Here is a 9758-nt window from a genome sequence, read left to right on the forward strand (position 1 = left end):
GGAGTTTGGTCCAAGTGGTAGAGTGCTAGACTTGAGCATAAACCTCAGGAACAGTGCCCAGGTCCTGAGTTCAAGCCCTAGGACCAACACAAGCACACACACACACACACACACACACACACACACACACACACACACACACTACATTTTGTATGTTCCTACCACCCCACTTAACAATACTTTCCCTCTTCCAAGCTCAACAGTTGTTGTTTTGTTTTAAAAGGGACTTACTGTGTAGCTCACACTTCTCTTACGCTTACAATCCTCCTGGGTGCTGGGAATACAGGCATGTCTACCATAATTAGCTTCACTCATTAAGTCTATTTATAACATTTTCTGCAAGAAATTCATTCATGCTCATGAAGATATGTGGCTTAAAGCTGTTCACATTAATATTCTACTGTACAAAATGTAAATAATATAGCTGGACATGGTAATATGCTACCACATGGTAATGCCAATCATTACTCAGAAACCTGACACAGGAGAATTAGGAGTTAAAGAAAGCCTGGTCTACACTGCAGAACCTTGTCTGCAAAGGAAAGAAATTCTATAAGTATTAATCTGCTATGAAACATACAATATATTAAATTCATATAATGGAACAAATAGATCATTGTTAATGGAAATAAAATCTTGGCAGAAATTTTAAATACATACATATGCACATATATTTAAATTTGGAGAAATAAAATTTAAGTGGTATTATCTGCATCTTTCAGTCTATCACTATCTATTTACTGACACATTGATTTCTATTTAGTCTTCACAAAACACTGTTATCTCACATAAGTACCAAAAAAATGAAAAAGAAAAAGTACAAAAGATGCATTATCATAAATACAAATGTAGATTAATCCCTACCATAATAATTTGGAAAACATGCGTTAAGTTAATGGCATTGAATACTGCTCAAGAAGGGGAGTCTAGGAGAATGTACATTGTGTGTGTGTGTGTGTGTGTGTGTGTGTGCTCCATGAATAAGTAAGTGAGTCCGAAGTAGACCAATTATACTTGGTTAGTCTTTTTGCTCAAAGCTAACACTCTACCACTTGAGCCACATCTCCACTTCTGAATTTTGGTTTCTGAATTGGAGAAATATCTCAGATTTTTCTGCATGGGCTGCTTTAAACCAAGATACTCAGTTTTTGACCTCTAAAGTAGCTAGGTTTTAAAACATTAACCACTAGTGGACAGCAACTACGTTAACATTTTTGAATGCTTGAATAAATTTTAAAGTAAGACATATATGTTACATTTGAGAATGATGGGAAGTAGTAATTAATGTTTAACAGAATTTAAAGCATACAAAGCTGAGAATGGCAAGTCACTGAGAATAGGATGGAATATATCAAACTTACTTATGACAGTTTTCAGTCTGTGCACAGAAATGATTGCATTGTTGGAGGCCAAGGCCATAAGATAGCTGAGCTCCAGCTGGCTGCTATACTCATGAGGCCAGTTAGTGCTATTCACAACAATGTGATGTTATTAGATGGCAGGGATCAGCTTCAAGTTCGGAACCTGGAATGTTTCTATTAATCTAGAAGGGGAAATATACCAGGACCCAATGACTGGGAATGTGGTTAGTGGTAGAATGCTGGCCTCGCATGCATGAAGCACTTGATTTGATTCCTCAGTATGACGTAAGCAGAAAAACTGGAAGTGGTGCTGTGGCTCAATTGGTAATGTACTAACCTTGAACAAAATAAACTCAGGGAGAGTGCCCAGGCCCTGATTTCAAGCCACAGGACTGGAAAAAAATTTTTAAAAAGTGCAAAATGCTGTTTGTTGAAATAAATATGTTGAATAATTTTTTTTACTCACTAGAAAATTGTGCTGTTGAGAATTCATAATGAACTTTGTTAGGAAAAAGCAAATTAATGAAATATTATCTGGCATTGGACAGGACATAATGAGATCTAAAAATGATTGCTGCCTATGGTTACTTGATACAACTAACGTTACAAATACACTTGCCAGATTGTAATTGTTTAAGGATAGAATCGTGGGTTTTTCTTTTCAAAATAATTTTACTGCTGGGCCCCAGTGGCTCAAACTTGTAATCCTAGCTACTAAGAAGGCTGAGAACTGAGGGTCTCTATTCAAAGCCAGCCTGGGCAAGAAAGTCTGTGAGACCCTTATCTCCAACTAAAGGTTCTTCACAAAATGTGAAGTGGCACTGTTGCTCAAGTAGTAGAGTGCTAGCCTTGAGCTGAAATGCTGAGGGACAACACCCAGACCCAGAATTCAAGCCCCAAAACCGACAAAAATAATAATAGCAATAATATTAATTTTGTTACAATTAAGATATTATAAAGGCTGCCATTACAAATTTTGTTCATTTGCTCAAAGAAACACATTTAGATTTTCATTGCCAACAGCCAGGATTTGGCCAACTGCTTTCCAGCAGATCTCTGTGTGTAGAGGCAATGCGTAATACAAAGCAATACAAACCAGTTATGACTTTAAATAATTTTTCTCTGCACAACTTAAAAATCAATGCTGACTACATGAAATAAAAAATCCCTAAGTTTAAAACATTCTTCTAGACAAGTTAATGAAATCCTGAGAACAAGTATTTTAAGAATAATTTCAGAGAACTTATACTCACAACTTGGGTTCTGTATCTGAAATTTATTACTCGAGGATAGTGCTGCCACTTTGAGCCACAATGCCACTTCCAGTTTTCTCATGGTTAATTGAACAGAAAAGTCTCACCAACTTTCCTCTCCAACCTGGCTTTGAACTAGGATCTAGAGACCTCAGCCCTCGGAGTAGCTAGGATTATAGGCATGAACCCCTGGCACCTGGCTAGAATAATTGCTCACCTGAGACAGAAGCCAGTTAGTATTAAATGCCAATCATGTTTAACTTTGTAAAATAAAGTTAACTGAATGCCTTACAGTAGAAATAAGAAATAAAATGTGTCTGAGGATTACAAAGTTCTTACCAAAAGTTTCATATATTCCTTGTTTTTTTATCTTCCAAAATTGTGTGCTTTCCAGAATCATACCTTATCTTTCCTTGCTGATTTCTTTATTTTCTTTCATATAGGGCCACAAGTTCTTCAACTATAATTTATTTATGTGAAGAGCTTGCACATATCTATTTTCAGTCCAAACTCCTTGTAAGCATCTCTCATCCATATATTCAACTGCCATAAAAACTTGTGAAACACTGATCATCTCTTTCCATTACTGGATATTAATGTGTAAGTAAAATTTAGGAAAATAAAGAATAACATCAATAAATATAACATGATTTTGATAGTAATACTAAACATAAATTCAATGTTGATTATTTTCTGAGCAACTTAATAAAAACCTCAAGGAAAAGAAATCAGCTTTTTAGAGTGCTGATATTGTGGTTTAAACTCAATACATTACCTTCTAACTTAAGCTTTTTCCCTAAAGGGTGGTGCTCAATAATTGAACCATAGCTCCCCTTCCAACTTTCTCTGGGGGATTATATAGAGGTAAGAATCTCATGGAATAATTTGTGTCCCTCTCTTGGGGTTCATTTCACTTAACATCATCTTATATGGTCATATGATACCATGTAATAATGTACTAGTTACTGCAAGTAAGAGAAACTACGGGACCTATGGTTTTATATATATATATATATATATATATATATATATATATATATATATATATATATATATACACACATATACATATATACAATGAGATATATATATACATATACATATACATATATACAATGTGATATATATATATATATATACATACACACACACACACGCGCACACACACACACACACACACACACACACACACACAGACATTTTCACTTTTTTATTTGGAAAATACCGTACAGAGGGTTTGCAATTACATGGGCAATGTAATGAGTATATTTCTTACCAAGAATTGTTGCCTCCTCCTTTGTTTCCCCTACCCATCCCTTCCCATCCACCCCCCCCCCACCAATGGACCCCAAGCCAAAGTTGTAAATTTCCTTTTTCGACATAACGTCTTGTACATCTCATTGTTGCGATGCGTCCACTTGTATCCCTATTTAAACAATTTGTTTTTTTCCCTTCCCTTCTACAAATTATACCAACATCAAATACAGTGAAAACAGGGGTTGTACCATGGGGGAGGGACATGCAAAGCAACAAAAAATCATCTTATAAGTTAGAAATAATCACAAGAAAGAAAAATCATTTGAATCCTTATCTTGGGGTTCATTTTGCCTAACATCTACTTATCTGACCGTTTCTACCTGTCTCAGACATATACTACTAATTGCAAATATGGGAAACCATGAGACCTATGTTTCTTTGGGCCTGGCTTACTTCACTTAATATAATTTTTTCCAAGCCTTTCCATTTCCTAACAAATGGAGCCATGGCATTCTTTCTGTTGAGGTATAGGATTCCATTGTGTATATATACCACATTTTCTTGATCCATTCATCTACTGAGGGGCCTCTGGGTTGGTTCCATATCTTAGCTATGGTAAATTATGCTGCAATAAACATCGTTGTGCTGGTAGCTTAGTATGGTCTTTTTTGTGATGATTTGGTAAATGCCTAAAAGTGGGATTGTTGGGTCATAGGAGAGCTCTAAGTGGAGTCTTGGAAAAAATTATATTAAGAGAAGTAAGCCAGACCCAAAGAAACATAGATACTATGATTTCCCTTATTTGCAATAACTAGTATATGTCTGGGACAAGTATAAAAGTTCAAAAGCTATGTATATATGATCAGATAAGATGATGTGAAGCGAAATAAACCTCAAGATAGTGGTTTATCATCTAAATTGTGATTTTTTTTGTTTCTTTGTGTGTTCCTCCCACAGAGTATAACCCCTGTTTTCACTGTATTTGATGTCGGTGCCCTGCATCTTGTATACACACTTCTCTAGCTTGGGGAGGGGAAGGGAAAAAACAAAATGTTTAAACAGGGATACAGGCTGACCCATTGTAACAATGAGATGCACAAGACACTATGTTGAGAAAGGAAGTTTACAATTTAGGCAGGGAGGCAGAGAAGGGGGGAGGGGGGAGTGTAGTTGTGAAGGTGGGAAGGAAGGGAGGGTAGGGGAAAAACAAAGGAGGAGGTAACAATGCTTGATAGAAAATGCACTCATTACCTTGCTCATTCATGTAACTATAACCCCTCTATACAGTATTTTTACAATAAAAACCTCTCAAAAAAAGGAAGGTGTCATGTACACCAAGTATAGTAGCCCACATCTGTAATCCTAGCTGATTGGGAAGCAGAAATGTCTGAGGCCAGGCCAGAGAAATAACTGCCAAGACAGCCATCTCAACAAATGATCTGGCCATCGTGGTTCATATCTGTAATCCTACCTAATTATGTGGGAGGCATAGGTACAAAGTCTCAATCAATCTAAGATCAGACCTGGGCAAAAAGTTCAAGACCTCAAGCAAATAAAAGGGACTAGAACTATGGTAACAGTAGTTGAGCTGCTTGGTGCTATACAACCAAAGTCCTTTCTAGCAAGCAGAGAACCCCTGAATAAAACCCTAGTAATATTCTTCTCTTCCACCAAAAAGCCTAAGTAATTTTGTTTTATTGGAACATTAATTTCAAGGGCGCTGACAGATCAGAGATGATGACATTCTCTTTAAAATTAGGTATTCAAAAGAGACAAAGTTATTTAGGCTTTGAAAGAATTGAAAAGGAAGGAAAATGCTTATGATTTTTGATAGCTCCATAATTCTTAAAATCATAAAATGCATATATCCATGTATGTATGTATATACATGTATGTATATATACGTACAAGTGGTTCATCTCTTTTGTGTGTAGCAAATGGTACAAATGAATCTGTACAATCACTATTCAAAGGCATGAATAGACGAAGAGAATGAGCAAAGAACTCACTCAGGAATCTATTCCTAGCCAATAACCCTGACAATATTTTACATCAGTTTGCATGTGTCAGTTACTGCAGTACAGGGACAGTACGGCAACAATGGGATACCAGGCAAAAGAAATGAGAAATGAGATACAAATTGCACAATATTCTTTCTGATGGGTAAGTAGAATTTCCAGCGTGTGTGTGTGTGTGTGTGTGTGTGTGTGTGTGTGTGTGTGTGTGTATTACATTTTCTTGATTCATTTCTCTCTTGATGAGTAGATGAGGTGATTCAGTAAGCATGGTTGTGCTGAAACTTTTACTACATCCTAGTTTGTAAACATTCAGGTAAATGCCTAGGAGTAGAGGTGCTGGATAATATGGAGTGGGTAGTCAAAAGAGGAGTGAAGGGGGAAAATGAGAAGAATGAAAAGGAGAAAAGGGGTGAAGTGCAGAGAGGAATCCAGTAAATATTCTACAAAATTAAGAAGAGTAAAGGAAGAGGTTCATAGAGGAGGGATGGATGAGAATGTTGAAAGGGTTGTCATTGATCAAGGTATATTATATGCATAAACTGCTTTGTTTAATGATAACTCCTTTGTTACTTAAAATAATAATTAAAAAATCATGTCCCTAAAATGTTATGCCATTAGAAGCAGAGCATGAGAATCTGCTCAGATCATTTCTAGGGTCTATAAATCTTTTTTCATTAGGATGAGTTTCAGAACAACACTAATGATGCATATTATATGAAGAAAAATTAATGATTTCCAGCTATTTAAAATAATATTTTTGGAGATATGGCTCAAGTGGCAGAGTGCTACCTAGTGAGCAAAGCTGTCAGATACTGAATTCAAGCCTTTTCTTTTAATTGTGAAAACACTGTACAGGGGGGTGAAAATTACATGGGCAAGATAATGAGTCCATTTCTTATCAAGCATTGTAGCCTCCTCCTTTGTTTCCCCTTCTCATCCCTTTCCATCTGCCCCTTGCCCACCCCACCCAATTATCCCTACTCCCGCCACCCTCCCCGCACCAAAGTTGTAAAGTTCGTTTTTGACATAACGACTTGTACATCTCATTGTTGCAATGGTTCCACCTGTATCCCTATTTAAACGATTTGTTTTTCCCTTTCCCCTCCACAAATTATACCGACATCAAATACAGTGAAAGCAGGGATTATACCGTGGGGGAGGGACATACAAAGCAACAAAGAAATCATCTTATAGATGTGTTAGAAACAATCACATGAAAGAAAAAAACATTTGAATACATATCTTAGGGTTCATTTCCCTAACATCACCTTATCTGAACTTTTCTGCTTGATTCAGACATATACTAGATATTGCAAATAAGGGAAAACATGAGACCAATGTTTCTTTGGGCCTGGCTTACTTCACTTAATACAATTTTTTTCCAAGTCTTTCCATTTCCTAACAACTGGGGCAATGTCATTCTTTCTGATGGAGGCATAGAATTCCATTATGTATATATACCACATATTTTTGATCCATTCATCTACTGAGGGGCATCTGGGTTGGTTCCATATCTTAGCTATAGTAAATAGTGCTGCAATAAACATAGTGGTACTGGAAGCTTTAGTGTGGTCTTGTTTGTAAACATTTGGGTAAATGCCCAAAAGTGGGATTGCTGGATCAAAAGGGAGCTCTATGTGGAGTCTTTTGAGGAACCTCCATACCACTTTCCAAAGTGGTTAAACAAGTTTACACTCCCACCAACAATGCAGTAAGGTTCCCTTCTGTCCACATCCCCTCCAGCATCTGTTGTTATTAGAGTTCTTGATATTAGCCATTCTAACTGGGGTGAGGTGGTATGTCAATGTTGTTTTGATTTGAATTTCTTTTATGGCTAGGGAGGTTGAGCATTTCTTCATGTGTCTATTGGCCATCCTTCTCTCCTCTTCAGAGAAGTTTCTCTTTAAGTCGTTAGCCCACTTATTTATTGGGCAGTTGTTTCTTTAAAGATTTGTTATTGGGGGATTTAATGTTGTGAGTTCCAAGTATATTTTAAATATGAGAACCTTGACCATTGTGTGGCTAGTGAAGATCTTCTCCCAATCCGTGGGCTTTCTATTGATCTTGCTAGCTATGTCCTTTGCCATGCAGAAGCTCTGCAACTTCATGCAATCCCATTTGTCCAACCTTTCTTTGATTTTTTTCTGTTTTGGGGTCTCTATTAAGACAATTCCGGCCTGTGCCAAGGAAACCTAGGGTTTCTCCTATTCCATCCTGTAGTGTTTTGAGAGTGTCAGCTTTGACTCCAAGATCTTTGATCCATTTGGAGTTGATTCTGGTGCAGGGTGATATATAAGGATCTAGCTTTAGTTTTCTACAAGTAGTTAACCAATTTTGCCAGCACCATTTACTGAAGAGGCTGTCTTTCTTCCATTCTATTTTTTTAGCTCCCTTATCGAAGATTAAATGGCTATAGGTCTGTAGGTTCATTTCTGGGTTTTCAATTCTATTCCATTGGTCCTGAGGTCTGTTCTTGTGCCAGTACCAAGCTGTTTTGATTACTATGGCTCTATAGTAGAGTATGAAATTTGGTATTGATATTCCTCCAGCAGTGTTCTTTCTGTTGAGGATCGTTTTTGCTATTCGGGGTCTTTTATTGTTCCATATGAATTTTTGGATTGCCTCTTCTATTTCCTTGAAGAATGACTGAATTCAACTCTTGATCTCGAACATAAGTAAAAACAGTCAATAAAAGTCAATCACTTTCCTGGGCACTGGTAGCTCATGCCTTTAATCTTAACTTTAATCAGAAGGCAGGGATCTGGGGATCTCAGTTCAATGTCAGCTCAGATAGGAAAGTCTGTGAGATTCTCATCCCGATTTACTGCCAAAGAAAGCTGGAAGTGGATTCGTGGCTCTTAGCCTAGAGGAAAAATCTCAGGAACAGAACCCAAGCCTTGAGTTCAAGCCTTAGAATAGTGCAATACATACACTAGGGAAGTAATTCACTCAAGTTCTCAACCTTTAATTTCCCTAATCCTAACTCTAATCCTGGTCACAACCCTAAGAGTAACCTTGATGATAATAGTAACTCAATCCTAAAATTAATGGAAAATACTCAAGTTTAGATACATCTTTACAGATACCCACTGTCTTTGAAATGATTTGCACTTTGCTCCAAATTCTACATATTCCCTGACTTGGAATCTGAAATATATCTTGTTCTCTATTATGAATCATTAACCTCAAATCCTCATATCATGAAAAATAACATAGTTTCCACTGATTTTTAACTTTTACAGAACTCCTGTATCTCCAAAAAGAAGTTGCAGGTTTACTTAAAATCTACTCTAGTTCCTAACCCTTACTATATATCTAAACCTTACTAGAAACCTAACTCTAAATTTAACCCCATTGAACCCTGCATAGAAAACTTAGAGAAACTCTGTAGTTTCAAACTTATTTTACTTGAGTTTCAATAAGTTTCAAATAAGTTTACTTGAATTAAAATAAGTTTCAAACTTATTTTACTTGAAAGTGTTAGCAGAAAATTCAGTTTTACTTTAAAGCTTACCCTTCCCTAACCCTAAGCCTAACCTGAATTAGAAAAGTAACCCTAACCCTGGAACTAATGGGCTTTGGATTCTAAAAGCCACACAAATATATTAGTTTTTATTCATCCTTTGATTTAACTCATCTTTCTTAAAATATTTTGTAGTTTCACTCATTATCCTGCCATTATTGTAACCCTAGCCCTAACTGAAATATTGAGGCTAACCCTCACACTAATTATAACCTAATCTTAATATTGTTAGCAGTTTCCTGTTTCACATTCATCCTAATTCTAACTCGACTTGTTATTCGAAGATTTAGTTTCAGTTGAACCCTTAATTTTCCATTTCCCTAGTGCTTACACTAACCCCAACTGG

This window comes from Dipodomys spectabilis, unplaced genomic scaffold (genome assembly GCF_019054845.1).
Source record: "Dipodomys spectabilis isolate Male_0828 unplaced genomic scaffold, ASM1905484v1 ptg000362l, whole genome shotgun sequence".
In the NCBI taxonomy this organism is placed as follows: Eukaryota; Metazoa; Chordata; class Mammalia; order Rodentia; family Heteromyidae; genus Dipodomys; species Dipodomys spectabilis.